The sequence below is a fragment of the Drosophila miranda genome, chromosome 2 (genome assembly GCF_003369915.1).
Source record: "Drosophila miranda strain MSH22 chromosome 2, D.miranda_PacBio2.1, whole genome shotgun sequence".
Lineage (NCBI taxonomy): Eukaryota > Metazoa > Arthropoda > Insecta > Diptera > Drosophilidae > Drosophila > Drosophila miranda.
The window spans coordinates 27,796,599-27,813,363 of record NC_046675.1 but is presented as its reverse complement, the minus strand read 5'-3'; the positions used below and the strand labels follow the sequence as shown (position 1 = coordinate 27,813,363).

Below are 16,765 nucleotides of genomic sequence, written 5' to 3'. Positions count from 1 at the left end.
GACTCTCTTTGCAGTTTTACTTTAATTTCAACATTTATGTCTTTTGTTTCTTCTTTGCTTTGCATTTTATGTGTGTGTGTGTGTGTGGCAATAATAAGGCAAACAAACAATTTGTTCCCGCCCTCTCTCTTCATTTTGCTTTGTGGAATTTATTCATGCGCGTAAAATAATAATAATAAAGAAAAGCAAGAAAAGTAACAATAACCCAAAAGCAACACAAATGAAAGCAACAACAAAAGCCAACAACGAAAAGCATACATATGTTTCTTCGAGGGGTGAAAGCGGTAGATACCCTAGAAAGTGATGGGAAAAGTGATAGCAGCTAGCAGGACTATAATAAATCATATGTGCTACCTTTTTAGATGTTTGGTCAATTATTTTCTTGCAAACTTCCTGCCAAAAATATCACCTTCTTCTTGAACCCTCTCCAGGGTATCAAAAGAACAATGAAAGAAAGAAACAGCAACAGCATCGACAGATGAGGACGAGGAGGAGGACGAGGAGGAGGAGGAGGCATTATAATTCGTAGCAAGCGCAAACAAAATAATAACATTTTTTGTGTGCTTTGCATTCGCTGTCCCCGCTCCCGCTCCCACTCCCTTCCCCTTCCCCTTCCCCAACATTCTACCACACACACACTCTCCCTCTTTCCACTCTCCACTCTACTCCTCTCCTCTGTTAATTCGTTAGTTGCTGAAGTGCCAGGCACTTGGCAGTTGCAATGCAAAGGAAGAGGAGCTGCTGGTGGCGGGGGAGGCGAAAAAACAGAGAAGTACAGCAGGTGCAGAAGGAAGCAAAAAAAAAAGGACGAGTGTGGGGTAAATACAAATGGGAATGAAATTAAAGGTGGGCCCGCCTCTCAATTTGTAGCTCGCGATGAGAGTCAGAGAGGGGGAGGGGTGTGGGGGAAAGAACTTTGGGCATGTGTGTGTGTGTGGGTGTGGGTGTGTTTGAGTTTGTGGTCTAATTAGAGCATAAATGTACAGTTACAGAGCGAAAGAGAGAGAGCACCCCCCCATACGTAGGGGTGAAAGTCGAAAGAGCAGTGCGAGTGAGTGAGCGAAAGAGAGGGGACGAAGCTTCAGTTACGATAGATAAGTCACATTTATAACGGGTGTCAGGGGTCACCACTTGGATAGTCGAATAGCAGGTGGAGGGTGGAAGGTGGAAGGAGTAGAACAAGCCAAAACCACAATTGCTTTCCTCTGTAATGCTGAATAACGACCACCAATTAGCTTTCTACTTTTAACCCCCCATTTCCCCCCTTTTACCACATATCCCCCTTTCTTATTCATCGATTATTTCCCTTTTGAACATTCGATAAAATGACTGAACCACATCGTACTTTATTTATCGATGTCTCCCCTGGAGTCCCAACTTAAATTATTCCATAGTCTATTGCAGCATAATCTAGTTCAGCTATCCCTTCTGTTAGCTGCTCCTTATTAAAGCAAGCATCCTAGCCCCCCCCCCACATTCCATCCAATCTTCCAACGAAAGCGTCCCCTGGAGCGGAATCCCCATTGAAATTGAGTTGAGTTTCGGCTTTCGCTTTTTAGTTGGGGGAGCAGGAGCTAGAGCAGCAGATGTCTCCATTATCACCACCGTCGGTGGCGACTCCTCAATCGGTAGCTGTTCTGTGGCCAAGCCCCAAGCCCCAAGCTCTTGCCATTTCTCTTGCACTGAAAGTTGAAGCCACGCCCACTCCACGCCACTCCACGCCACTCCATCCTCTGCCTCCATCAAGTGCTGTCCTTGGGATTTTTCGCCAGTCAAATTTCATTGTTGCCACAACTCCTCCTCGTTGCTGCATGCTGCATACTCGTACACTTTGGGGCAACACTTGTGCTCTTTAAACGGCGATGATTTCGCTGTGTTGCAACACTTGCAGTCCAATCTAATGGAGGAGTCTCCGAGGAGGAGCCTTGCCTCTCTTCCTCACGAAAATCCTAATGCGGCCAACAAGCGTTTAATGTCCTTCTGCAGTCATTAAAGGAAGCGAAAAATTTGAAATGTTGTGTAAAAGCTTTTCTGGGACGGGGACTCTCTCTGCCATTATCCATTTGGGAGCTCCTACCAAAAGAAAGAGTTTCCAACTAACTGTTCTTGTGGTCGTGGCCATAAATTTCAAAGTGCGGGCAGGAGGTAGGACTCGCAGGGGGGGGGGGGGGGGGCTTTGGGAGTGTGGGAACTGAGTTATCGCCAGGGACTGCTTTTGGGCGCTTCACGGCTTTGTTCCGCCTTGTTTATGGCTTCATTGACTGTCGCAGGGAACCCCTAAAGAGTAACAAAGAGAGATACAGAGAGAGAGAGAGAGAGAGAGAGAGAGAGAGAGAGAGAGAGAGAGAGAGAGAGACAGTGGGGACAGCTACTTGTCGCGGTTGTCTCTCACCTGTTTTCCCCCGCTTTCAACATCTGTTCAGGAAATGCAATTAAACGCGACTCTATGCTGCAGTGTCCTGGCATGGTCCTGGCATGGTCCTGGCTGGTCCTGGCCTCAAACTCAATTAGGAGAAACTTCTACAGCGGCGAGAGGGTGGAGGGAAAGTGTTGCTGCTGCTGCTGTATCCGCCACAATATGAAATTGTTGCACGTTCTTCATAATTTCATTATGAGGAGAGGACGATGGACGACGCGGTGTGTGAAGCAAAAGACGGACACGACACGGCAGCCATCGCGCGTGTGGCAAAAAAAGGAGGAGCAAAAGGAGACGAAGTAGAGGGTAAGGAGCACCAGGAAGCGGGAGCTTTCGAAAGAGTAATGAAGGACTCTTCCCCCCATTGTCGGTGGTGTCTTGACCAGACGAGCGGCCTTTCAGAGGGGTCTTCCGCTGGGGGCACCATGTAATTAGCGAACAGCAATAGCTAATTGCAGCTCAATGGCCAAGTACCTATCTTCTCCACTCCTCCATCCCCTGCCAAAGAAGTGAGAGTTTTTCACACGCCAAACGGCAGGAAGTTGTGCCAGGGAAATCCAAGGGGAAATGTGAAAGTTTAAGGGGAAACTGCGAGGCGGAGTGAGGGCGTGCGAGAGAGTTGTGGCTTTTGCGGTCTTTTCAAGAAAATCCAGATGTAGGCGGCAGCAGGGGAAGGCAAGGAGCGGCAGAGAGAGGTGGCAGGAAGTGGGAGATAGTGGGAAAGGTAGAATTCTGAGTGAGGGAGCGAGAGACAGTTTCGGATGATGGCCAGAAACAGACTCCAAAGTATATGATGCGGTTAGCCAGGTGCAGGGGGGCAGCTCAGGACATGCCCCATGTGGTGGCTTGCAACGTGGTGCAGTGTCATTAAGGTAAGTGGAAGTTTGGCGAAGAAGCAGGCAGGATGCATGCAGGAGTGCTACAGGAGGGGTTGGAGAGGGGAAGATGATATTTTCGGGGGTAGGAAGCTGGGCTAGAATGTTGTATATAGCCAAGAAATGCATAAGGATACGATTTAAGAGATGCGGTTTGTGTAATAATATTTAAACAAGTCTAGTGATCATTAGGCATTGTTGATTGAAGTCAAAAATGATGAGACACTGATGGATGAACCCATAAACTCTTTAACTGCTTTAAAGACACTTTTATATTCAATTAATGTCCAAATTTTGTAGGAGCCTAGGAGCTCCACTTTCAATGAAAATTTTCTATCTTTTCCTGAACAATTTTAACCGAAATCCCCAGCAATTCGGGATAATTTTTGGTTGAAAAGACACTCCCACCGCACTTTCACCCTACGCACAGGACGAGCGGGCAGGGGTGGCGCACGAGTATCCTGTGGCACATATGCTGGTGGCAACAACAGTGTAATCAAACGATTCCTCTCCTCTGCTTTACCACTCAAAATTGGTAATTGGAATAAAACGCAATGCGAGTACATACGATGCAACACACACCGATCCAGATACTCCCAGAGAGAGAGAAAGAGAGCGAGAGAGAGAGAGAGAGAGTGTACAAGAATGCAACACGAACACGTTGTGGCAACAACACTCTACCCCCTTTCTCTCTCTCTCTCTTTCTGTCCCCCCCCAGGCAGAAAATGGCACGTGTTGCCTTCCCCAACAGCAAGGAATACAGAAAGGAAAAAGTGTAGCTTCGATAGTCGAAAAATTCGATACCCTGCAAAGCCTCTCATAATTTCTATGAGAGATCTACGATGATATGGAAACACAGCTGGAATATGTTTATAAATAAAAAAGATTTGCCACCAAATGCATAAAATGTACCCCACGATCGTTCACTTCTTCCTCGCCCTGGTGTCGTGGAATCCTAATAAATAAATCCTAATTAATACACAATTCTCCCTTCTCTGCTCTGACAAGAGTCTTCTCCTAATCGTCATACCCCTCTGGCTGTTTTTAAAGGGTTTGCATACAAACGCAGGCGGAATTCGGAATCCGTTTTTTGCACATCATTTACGAGTATAGGCAAGTGGCAGCACTCCTGAACTCGTGTCAAAAATCCATTAAATGCTGAAGGAAAAGGGAGAGAGAGAAAGAGGCAGTAAAGGGGAAGGGAGAGGATGGTAGAGGAAAGCGATTCGGCGAGAAGGGAAGGCACGATGAGCCGTGTTTGGGCTATCGACAATTACGAATGCTTTGACAGCATTGCCAAATCACTAGCCTAGCCCCACCATTACTACAGCTACATCCCCACCCCCTGCAAGCACCTCCTCCCGCTCTCTTTTGTGTTCTTGCATGCGGCCAAAGCCGCCCCCAAATCGCCCCCAAATCGCACTGGGGGGCTGCACTTACAAATTGCATTAAAAGCGGCCTCCCTCCCTCCCACTGAAAGGTGCCCTACCCGAGGGGGCGTGGCACTTGCCTCTCTCTCTCTCTCACTCTCTCTTTGCAATTGTATTACGGTATTTGTTTTCCCGTTTCGAGGTTTTTCCTCCTCTTTGTTTGGAGGGGGCGACAATAAAGTTTTCGTTTGCATATTTTTTGGGTTCTACAGAGTTTTTCCTTTTGCCCAGCATCGTCTGGGCTGCTGTTTTCTGTTGAATGGAGGATGTGACGGGGGATGAGGGGATGAGACAGGGGGCTAGGGGGGGCAACAAAGGCAAGTGCATTCATAACACTTTTTGTGGCGCTTTCCACCCAGCGGACAATTGTGAAGAGAGCGCTTTGAATGAAGTGAAAGTGGGTTTTGGGGGGTTTATGATGTCGCAAGGATGTCGACATTTATTTTATTTATCAAGGATATTGTGCTTACGATTGAGCTTTAGTTGCAAGTGTCCCTGAAAACGGGACTTCTTTTGAGTATTTTCATGACATGCAGGCCTTCAAACACATGTAAAACGCAGAAACTTCAAGAAGAATACCTTTATTTGAACGCATTTTAATTAAATTTCCGTTTTCATCAGCATTTTCCATCCATTTTTCCAATGGCCATCAAAACTATGTCTCACTAAAGAAAACAACCTCAAATTAAATTAAATTTTAATGGATTTTTTCCTGCATTTCCTCGAGTTTTTATTCATATTTTATTTACTTGTAAATTGCATAAAAAATTCCATGGAAAAATCAATGAAAAATACTAGGAATGATGCCCATGTTGCAAGGATTTTTGTGGGGAAATCTATAAATAACTAGGGGAATGCTCTAATGCTCTGGGGAGTTGATACCCCCAGGTTTCAGCGCTTCTTCCTCCTGTGCTTAATGGAGATGTCCCTATAAGAGGAGTCTATGGGAATATCCATTAATGAAGAAGTTCCACGGAAGAACTGAGGAAGATTTTTCGCCAGAGTACGATCCATCCAAGAATGCATTCCCTGTCGCTGGAGCACTTCCCCCCTCCCTTAGCCTGTGTTTGTGTTGGTTGCATGCCAAAACTCTGACGGGGAGGCCTCTTCTCCTTTGTTGGTCATTTGTTGAGTCCGGATTTTGGGGCGAGATTTGAGGCCAGGCAGCGGCGTGTGGCATCGTGGCGGCCAAATTGCCTTGTTGCTGTGGTTCGTCCTCGGTTTCAGGAGGATGCCACGAGGAGAGGCGTAGAAGAGGATTCCACCTGTTGAACTTAAACGCCAGTTCTCTTCACTTTTGTTCTCTTTTTGCACTCAACCCTGGCCCTGTCCCCCCCCCCCCCCCCCCCCCTTCTGCTTCTGCTATCCTTTCGCTCGTTGAAGCGCCTTTGGCATAGTTTTTTTGCCCCGAGGCGCCAGCAACTATTTATAGCCGCCCTTTGCCCCTCTCTCTCTCACTCTTGCGATACTTCCTTCCGTTATCTCCTGCTCTTTATGCACGGCTGTACCATTTTTTGCTGCTCTCAAAAGTGTGCTACAGTTTGTCTTCTCTCTCCCTCCCCCTCTTCCGCCGCCGTTGCTCTTCTCTCAAGCCCTAAAGGTACAAATATCAAATAGACGGTAAGACTGGGTTCCTCTCTGCCCACTTTTCCTCTTTCTGCCCACCTCTTCAGCAGCCACTTGTCAACTGTTGTCGTTGTTTTTGTGTTGTCGTCCTTCCTTCCTTCCTGCCGGCAGTCTGGTCCGTCTCTCATTCCTTCTCTTCTTGTTGTTCTTTATCTTCCCCCACTTGTCCTCCATCCATTTATCTGCTAGAGCAGAAGGCAAACAGCAAACAGCTAACAGCTAACGGTAAACGGAGGATAACACGGCAGGTGAGGGAGATAGGAAGAGGGGCAGCAGAGCCTTGTACTAGCTTTCTCTCTCTCTGTCGCTCTCTGCCTTGGACACGGGTGTCCTCCTCGCATCCTCGTGTCCGCATGCATGGCACAATCCAATTATCATACGGCCCTTTGCTTGGGTGCCCTCTGCCCTCTGCTCTCGGCATGCCATGGCGCTCGACGGACGACCGGCTCCTCTAATTGGAAACAAACAGCTTGGGTCCTTGCCCCCCCCCCCCCCCCTCTCCTTCTCGGATTCTTCTGCCCTTTTCACAAAAGAACAAGTCAAAAGGCCAAATGCCAAGGTGTATTATTATAGGGTGGGCCATAAGAATATTCTCAAATTCCGATTGCCTCTCTACCGCTCTCTACCTCTGCGTAAGATGCCTTACCTTGCATAAAATATACTTTGGAAATAACTAAAGAACAGAAGTAGGAGGAGATAAAAACAGTTCACATTTTTGTTGAAATTTGTGTAGATTTACATTTTGACAACGCTTTTCCTCTGCTGCCGCTCTAACGCTTTCACTCTCGGTTTCTCTGCTCCTATCTCGACCTCTTTTGCCTCTTTTGCCTCCTTTCTAATGCAAAATTTTCTTCTTTGTCCATTCTAATCCCTTATCAACTACCACCTCCCTCCCTCCCTCATACACCCCTTTAGAAAGAGGGCTTCTCTAGCTTTTGGGGCCTTTGCGTTTATTTAAAATTCATTCGCTTTTTTTTTGGGTTAGAGGGTTAGCCGCTAAAATAACGGAACCCACATCCTGTCAACGATGAAATCGCCAAAATATTCAATTGGGGGAAGCCACAGAGACCCCCCTACACCCCCTACACACCCTCCAACAAAAACAGTTTATAAATTTCAACCAGTTTTATTTTTGGTTTTGCCTTTTTGGGGGCGAAAGTTGATCTGCATCAAAAAACAGAGAGGGGCAGAGCAAGAGACAAAGAACGCGTTGAAAAGTTTCCATTAAAAGGGACATACACTGTCGAGAGAGGGGGCGAGAGTGGACAGGGGGCCACAGTTCAAGCGTTGCGACACAGAGATTCAATGAAGCAGGGAGAGAGAGAGCGAAGAGCAGAGAGCGGAGTGGAGTGGAGGGGAGGAGCGTTTGTGCCCAGAAGCTTTATTCGCGGTTTTTGTTTACGCTGAAAGTGTTTTACAAATTGGGGATTGATCCGAAAAGTGGAAAGCGAAACGAGAAAAGTGGAAAAGTGAAAACAAAGCAAATACCGAAAAGAACAACTTTTGTTTTTCGCCAAGAGCAAAGTTAATGAAACGCAGAGAGTAAAGGGGGGGGGAGGGATAATCTGTAGAGTAAATATTAGAAAGAAGGAGCAAGTAAGCACAGAAGTGTTTTATTGAATGTCGCTACATAATAGGATTATGTAGTATGTAGTGTGCTCTCGGAAGCAAGGAAAGAGAGAGGCGTAAGAAGTAGACCTCACTGCAAGCAGCGGTAGAGACGCAGAGCAGAGCAGAAGCAGAGTACAGGCAGATCGAACAAAGTCCCTTCGTCCAAGCAGCAGCAGAGCACTATCAAAGCAAAAGCAGAGCTGCATCGGAGCCAAGCAGCGCTGCAGCAGAAGCGCAGAGATCTTTCCAACAGATAAGCATCACAAGAGAGAGCACCTCATCTGTCACAAGACAGAGAGAGCGGCACAGAGACAGACAGACAGTAGCCATAACAAACGGTAATTGAAATGACTGCAAAATAGCCAAGGCTTAAGCTCTACAACAAATACAACAACAAGCACAGAAAAGGCACAGAAACAGAAAATCACATAAAACCAAAGCGACTGAAAGAAGAGAAACATTTCAAAGTCATTTGGAAGTGGCAGGGCAGATGAAGGGCAGTGAGCAGAGCGCAGGGGAGTGGGGAAGAGAGCAATGGTAATGGGCAATGCTCGTAGACGAATAGATGAAAGGAAAAAGAGAGGAGCAAGTGAGAAGTGTTTATTGCAAAACAAAGCAGCAGCAGCAGCCGCAAAAAAACAGCAACAGCGAAAACAATGAGTGATACGGAAGGGGGGGACCAACGGTGTAAAATGCATATGCTAAGCAGAGAGCGGGCGAGAGAGAGAGAGAGTAGGATAAAGAGGAGCGCTAAGAGAAATACAACCTCAAGGGGATGGGATGCCCGTTCAAGGTGTTCAAGTGGCGATACAGAACTCATTAAATACCTGACCCGTTTGCCTGCACTTTAAATCTACTCGTGTATAACCGTTTCATAATCGATTCCAAAGCGACGAATATTCTATGAAATACGGTTTGTAGCAAGGTAATAATTAGTAAGGCATTCAAATAGTATTTAAAATAGCGTTGGTATTTACCGCACCATCGATACACTCGGCGGAAAATACCAATAGTGAGATATCGGATAAGAAACATCGATAATAAAGTAAAATGGCGATCGTGAGAGACAGACGCGCAGCTAATAAAAAGAGATATATCAAATCGCCGGGCTTGTGGTTTTATACATAGGCAGTTCACCCACATACCGATATTGGTCACTACAATTCCCAGGTTAGACGGCCTACAGGTTCAATATTAGCTCAAAAGCTGATCGAAACTTAAACAAAACTCAAACCAGAACTTAAACAAATATTTTTCAGATGTAACCATTAAACTGGTGCAAGAGTCCTGCCATCTCTTTGCATATTAAAGGGTATACATACCCATCAAAATGGAATGCAAAATGAGTTGCAAGAGAACCACAAACAAGATGCAAATATCTTTACTCTGAAGTCTTTTCTCCTCTCTCTTTCTCTGCCTTTTGCCTTCGGGGACTTGTCTTCCACCATCCCCATCCCCCTTCATCGTCATGGAACAAACCCTCTGGACTCGTTAAGTTTTTGACAGGCCAACTAATTTCAGAGTGAAAAGAAGAGAAAAGTGGCCGGCGGACAGGGTTTCTTAGTGGGAAAGCGGAACGCGAAGTGACAGGCAGGACCCCGTCCTTCCCCTCTGGCCACACGACATCTCTGGGCCAATCAATCTTTTGGCCCGGCGTCCAGAGTCGAGTCGAGAGTCGAGAGTCGAGTCCTTGGCAGGCAGTTCAAGTCTTTGGCCAAATACCGTTTCCCGCTCCATCTCCATTCATTTGGGCAGTTGCTCTCTCTTTGGGCGACCCTTCTCTGTGCATTCTCCAGCGCTTTCCCTGCCCGTTTCCCTACCCTTTCCCTCTTGAGGGGGGCCCCCTAACGACTATTGCAAATATGTTGCAATTTTCCTCCAGTTTTGGGCTTCTCCTGTCCTGTTGCTTTCCCCACATCTCTCGTCCTTTTCGGTCATTCCTCCCCTTTTTGACAAGGACATGGCAGGTCCTGTGCCTCCGAGGGACCTCCGAGGGACCTCCGAAATATGTTGAAACTGCAGGAGGGCCTTCTGCTCCTCTATTCCGTTCTCTCCTGCCACCAAAGATTGATTACAGTTGGCCCACAGTTTTTGTAGCCTTTTCGTGCAATATTTATTTCCGGTCCGCCCTGTGGCAACACCCCGCTTCCCGCTGCATCACTGATAAACCCATTTTCCATTTTCCATGCCCTTTTCCACGCCTCTCGCTGTCGTTTAATATGAAAAATTGCGCGCAAATATTTGCAAGAGCTTCCGCCAGAGAGGAGGACGCGGAGAGGAGAAGTGCGGAAGGAAAGGAACGAAAGGAACGAACTGCAGTATGTGTGGTGTCAAAGGGCATGCCCCACCCTCTATGATGCCTGCCTCTCTTCCTCTAATTGTAAGAATTTGTCAGTTCGGTTCCTGGGGTCAGATATTAATCGTTTTGGCCCCAAAAGAAAGACCAGACCCAACTTGTTCCCTTCCGAGAGTGAGAGAGAAAGAAATAGATGAAATTGAGAGGGGAAATGTGGACAATGGAACAGAAATTATGGGGAAACTGTAAAACTTTCGGATATTTAGAGAGATATCTCAGGCATCGTGGGGCAGCAAAGGAGCACACGAATAGGATGGAATCCTTATACTTGTTGAGAGTAATATTCGAGGAGATATTTGCAAATATGTACAGGTATTTACTTGATTTGTGGATGTGTATCCCCTCTCCATATGCTAATCATTCTTTTGCAGTTCTCAGAAGGAACGACACTCCGTTTAGGATCAAATATCACTCAATGAATGAATGGAATTAAGTTAAAATATATATTTAGCAAATTCAATGCCTAACGCATCTCTCAATTTACTCAGAAATCTCTTTACTCCTCATTCTCCAATCTCATTACAGGGGGCAGCAATCATTATCCTTGCAGCAGCTGTTTAAAGGACCCTACTTAACTACTGTGCCACGTCAAAGGAATCGCAGCCAGAGAGGGGGAGACACACAGAGTGAAAGAGATTGCCGGGTAAACGGAGACTGCTCTAAAGAGGATTAACCAGAGCGAAGTTTACCATTATTTGAATGCACTTAACGCGAAAGGACCCCGGACAACGGTCCGACACAGAAGCCCAACCTCCAATTTTCCATTTTCCATTTTCCAGTTGTTAACTTTGGCTTCATTTGGCTGGTGGTTTAAATACTGTACGCGGTTCCCCTTTTTCTCCTTCTCCTCTCTGAAAGGGGGAAGAAACGAGGCAGAGAATCCATAAAAACTAACAGTAATGCCTTCATTTGATGCTCCTCCAACAACAGGGAAAGTTGGCAAAGAGTGCGAGAAGAGAAGAGTGGAGAAAGGGGCGCCAGAGAGGAACTGAGAGAGTAAGCCAAGAGCAGGGGGGGGAGAGGAGTCGCAAAAACGGCGGACCAAGCCGAGGCTAAGGCGAAAATCTTTTTAGCAAAACTTTTAATGCTTTTTCTTTGCCATTTTTTTAGTAGCTCCTTCAACCTCTCTCTCTCTCTCTCTCTCTCTCTCTCTCTATCTGCACCTCTCTCTCGATTTTAAGGCATAACTTGAGACTGGAGAGGGGCTAAAAAAACGCATAAGAAAAGCGCGTGCACGTGGTAAAGTCCCTGGAAAATTGGCCTCAGAGACCGAGACGACGACCATCATCATCATTTCATTCATGAATGATGGGAATTTTTGAGATCCGTTGCATACGCGACAAGTTTTTCCTTTCTGGATAGGGACGGGGTTGCAAGGGGTGGCAGGGGAAGTGGTAAGAACGGATTGCATACCCCAAAAAAAGAAAAAATGAAAATTGAAAATTGCTTGAATTGCATTTCGTTTCGTCTCTCGTTTTGATGGGTTTTTCCTTTAAACGAGAGCAAGTGAAGAGAAGAAGGGGGAAGTAGAATGTGGAGAGAGATGATAAGAGGTGGGGGGGGGGGGACTGTGTGGATAGAGAAGGTTAAGATGTCAGGCTTCGTTAGACAAACATCTGCTGCTGTTGCTACTGCTGCTCTTTCTCTTTCTCCCTCTCCAAGGACTATTTTTGCTTCTAGGAATCCCCCCCCCCCATTTCCTTCTGGGAACTTTCCTTCTTCTTCTTGCAGCGTATGGGATATTGTAAGAGTTTCTTTGAGAAACTTCTGCCTCGACCATCATTTACCGGAGGCCCAAAACTGCCATGCAGTTCCATGTTGTGTTATGACAACTCTTTCCTCACTTCCCCCTCTTTAATTCTCCTTTCTTAACTTCTTCTTTACTTCTACTTCTACCCCTCGTTATCCCTTGAAGTGGATCTGCAATTAATTCAATCATTGAGCGCCTGAGACTTTTCTCACATTTGATTTCCAGTGGAATCCTCAGAGGAGCATAGAGAAAAGGAAAAGGGGAAGGAGAAGCATCCAGAGAGACAGAGCATTCGCTGAAAAAACTCGTGTAATTTTGGGAAATTTCTCTCAGGTAGAAACAAAGATAAAAAGGGGAAAAAGGTACAGAGAGAGAGAGAGAGAGAGCGAGGGAGACAGTTCCTCGAGATTCTCATTTTAATGAGCAACAACTATTCTCATTCTTATTGTCTTCTCTTTCTCTTGCCCTTCCCTCACGCGACAAAAACTTCTCTAATTGAAATCTCGAATGCGAATGCCGCCGTGGCATCCGCAAACACTGCAAATGACTTTCCAGTTTTGCGGCTTTTCCTATGGTTTTCCTTTGGGGTTTCCCTTCGAGTTTCGGGTTTTTTCTTTTTGTTTTATCTGCTCTAATTTTAACTGTATTTTCTCTAGCGGATTTAAGCTGAAAACTTACATCAAAATAAACTATTTATTCGTTTCGTTTCGTTTGGTTTATTTCTTCTGCGATGATTTTTGCTGTCACTTAGGCTCTGCGAAAGTTCTGAAAAATTGAAAGGAAACGAAAAGTTATTGAAGGATTTTATAGAAGAATAAGCCAAAGAGCTATTAGATCTAGTAGATGCTTTGATTAAGTAAGTAAATTTATGTCCCATTATCTGCCAAAGAGCTCCCAAAAATCCACAGAAAACTCTTTTCCAGAGGCCCCTTAATTACACTTTTTTCTATCTTTCTGTTGTTATATTTTAATGCCAACACCCCCCTCTAACCCTGGTCAAAACCCCCTCTCTCTCTCTCTCTCTCTCTGTCTCTGTCTAAGACATTTCCCCACACTTTATTCGCTTGATAGTAAACTTCCGGGCAATGGGCAATCCCTTCAACTGCAGCTTTGGTCACCATTCAGAGGAGGACAAAGGGGAGCAACAAATGGCATCTTTGTCATCCCCTTCTGTCATCCATCTCCCGTGTGCCACATGACGTATGCGCAATGTGACAGCCAGCAGTTGGCTAAGGACTTAATTTAAAGCGGCTTTCGCCAACAGAGATTTACCCTCAACGCGCACTCTCTGCCAGGCTTCCAGCCTCCGCCTGGTGCAGCTTCAGAGATTGAGATCTCGAAACAACAACAGAAACGATGATAGTACTTTTGATACCCATCAAGGAAAAGGACGAATTTGCAAGCAGTGCATTTATTGAGTTTTCGTTGGAATGTTCTTGGAAAGCAGCTGATGATTCGACATTAGATCGAAATATGGTAAACGTGTCCTGCAAAGGTGTCCTCAAAAGCATTATACCCTGCGCTGCAACAGGCAATAGACTCGTACTTACGAAATAAATTTAAAAACTGCCAAAATCTAAAGGCAGACAGATGCCAAGCCTCCAAGCCGTCACTCCCTCAGTCAGTGGGCAGTCCTCCTGATCCTTCTGTCTGCATTTAATTAAAACTCCCAAAAGGACACACAGACAGAGAGACAGACAGGGAGGCAGGCAGCCAGAAGGACAGTCCGGACAGCACCGGACAGCACCGGACATCTGGACAATTAGTGTGAGCCATGAATTATGAGTTTTTGGCTTTTATTTTCGGTTTATTTTTCCCACTTTCCTGTCCTTTTTATGTCTCTTTTTTGTTGGGGTTAAGTAAATTATGGTCAGAGTTTTTGGGGGCTCATAAAATCAGTTTAAACAATAGCCCCAGACAGGGGTCACAAGAGGGGGATGCAAAGAGGTTAAGGCCAACAAAATGTAGAGCTAACTATTATTACGGCGGACAGGAGAGCGGAGGAGAAACAGAAATACAGAACTTTTGTGCTTTATTTTCGTTTCCGGTTGCGACTGCTGCACCACACACACACACACACACACACACACACACACACACACACACACAGGCAAAAGCAGCATATAAGTAGCATATGGTAAAAAGGACGGAAAGAGACGGCAGAAGAGCAGCCTGCAAGAGTCTGGAGTCTGAGCATATGGATAATGGCAAAACGTGCCGAAAGCCAAAAAGTTCTATGGAACAAAAGACAATGGCGGTGTCTGTGGCGAAAGACGGCGGTGGCGAAGGCAGTTGCATCTCCAGTATACTTGTGAGGGGGCGTGGTCGCTCGTTTATTTTGACTTTCAATTTGAATGCTGTGTTGCGCTCCCGGAGGCGCCCAGTCCGGGAATCCTTTGCTGTTGCTCCTGGTCTATGAGAGAAGTTTTGTGGCCATTTGTGTATGTGTGTATGTGGTAGAAATACAAGGTATATTTCATAGGAGTATAACAGTTACAAAAATCATGATTCCAAATAAAAAGTGAACCCGAAAAACAAAGTTCTTTGCAGTTACCATTTGATCATCAAAGCAAATGATAATTCTGAATTCTGAATGATTATAAATCGATATTTCCATCAATAAATCGAATTTTACAACATTTATCGTTGGTCTTTGGATCGATATTATTTCGGAAAATGAGTTAAATTTAGTTTCAATATCGATTAATGGATTATCTCCTCGATAACTGAAGAAATAATTACCAATAGGTAATTTATGAATGATTTCAATACATAATCGATATATCCAATTTTAGTAGCCCAAGGCCCGCTTTCCTTTTAAGGTACGCACTTTACATTAACAGATGGTAATAAAGTCCTTTGCCAAGGGGCATTGTATACAAAACCATAATGCACTTTGATTGTTTACGCAAATATTTGCAGAATTCAAAGGGGCAACGAGGGGAAAGGGAACATCAAGGATGAGAGAGAGAGAGAGAAGGGAGTGCAAGGCATCGAGTGGAAGGGAACCCCCCTCTCCCAGTGTTTCCCAAAAACAAGCAGTTTGTTATCGAGTTGTCTCACCCTCTGCTGCTGTTTGTCCATCTTGTTAACCTTCCTCTTGGCCCTAGTTATCCCTTATTCCTGAGATAAAAACTCAACTTAACTTCACTCAAGCGACGACTCCTCCTTTGGCACTCGAAATCCCTCATAAACAGGCGGGACTCTCTCGGAGGACAAGTCGAGAATTGCTTTGGCCCCTGAAAATATTGTGGGTCAATTGCGGTTGTTGTACGCTCTCCCCCTCCTTCTTTGTTTGCTCCCCCTTTTCGCCATTCTCCTCCTGTTTTTTGTTTTTGTTATATTTATGCATATTTTTCCATTGGATTTTCATTTTATGTGACAGCAGAGGCAACTATGAAATGGAAAATGGAAAATACAAAAAGTTTACCATTTGCCATTCGATTCTGCTTTCCCTTCTTCTCTCTCTAGAGATTGTACACTTGACAGCTCGTTGGGGGCCAGGATATACTCGTACTCGTGCTGGTATGAACAAAGGATAACATACAGAGTGCAAATTCGACATAAACATATTATCCATTAGCCATTTTCCCCATTTTTCCCATTTAAATTTTTTGTTTTCGTACAATTTTCTTGAGTAAGAATTTTTAAAAGAAATATACATTTTGTTAAATGGTAGGCAAGGTAGGCAATGGAGTATAAATTACGGTCTACACAATAGAATAGTACGTACTCCTCGTCTCAGATCCCAACAGTTGCAACTATTATTTAATTTTCCATCTGCAGAAAAACATATTCAAACTTTCCATCAAATCCGCCTCTCTTCCTCCCGAATACGAATACGAATAATTCCATGCCGAGGTTTCCCACTGGACGAGTGTCAAAATCAGGACGAATCATGGCCCCTCTTCCTCCCTGGAGGGAAAAAGGGGGAAACATGGGGAGGCGATGTCAAGGCAGAGACAACAATGGACAGATGATAGCTGCAGCCGACATCTGTACAACTAACAGAGTGAGTGAGAGAGAGAGAGACGGCGAGACAGGGACAGGGAGACTGACATACAGACAACGTGTTCCATGTTCCATCAGCCCCAAACACAACAAAAGCCAGCAACAATACCTCGTTTATTGTGGCTCTGCTCTACAAGACACACATGTTGATGGCGGGTCCTTTGGGGGGGGGTTAGCCTATCTTTTCTATCAAAAGACTGAATCAGAAAGGCCCCCTCCTTCTGCAGAAGCTTAGCCTTCTTATGGCCGTCGATGCACAGCATTTTCAGACAAAACAGAAGCTCTAGAGATGGAAAGTATCCTTCAACTTATATGTTATATGCATTATACAGTGACTAGAATCTAGGAAATGCATCTAGATAGGTGATACACAGATATGCAGCTAATATTTGTTGAGTTTTTCGTGATATAAAACTAACTCTTGCTAACTTTTGCCAACTCATCCTAAAAATCTCTCTTTCGCTTCGTTCCTCCTCTTTGTGGTTTTCCCTATGGGAAGCTGCCATTCAATTAAGTCATCATCCAGCGTCATTATCCAGTATTTAGCAGATCCCTGCTCGACAACCGCCATTCAAGCTTCTCCTCCCTTGTCAGGGCCCCCTTTCCTCGACTCCCAGCCACTCACTTATGGAACATGATAAATTTTGTGGCGGGGGGAATAAAGGATTTCGTTGAATGTTATTGCATTTT

General features: G+C 45.2%; 1 protein-coding gene across 5 annotated transcripts in view; it reads right to left on the bottom strand.

Annotated features, from left to right (window-relative positions):
* Window positions 1-16,765, bottom strand: part of LOC108155110 (trophoblast glycoprotein) — a 61,206-nt gene that overhangs the window by 19,739 nt on the left and 24,702 nt on the right. For 4 of the 5 annotated variants that reach the window (XR_004472031.1, XM_033389699.1, XM_017285748.2 and 1 more), the window contains one exon: window positions 12,743-12,829. The exons of the other annotated variant lie outside the window; for it this stretch is intronic. The gene's annotated coding sequence lies outside the window, so the exon portion shown is untranslated. The remainder of the gene's footprint in view (window positions 1-12,742; window positions 12,830-16,765) is intronic. 5 annotated transcript variants of the gene reach the window in all.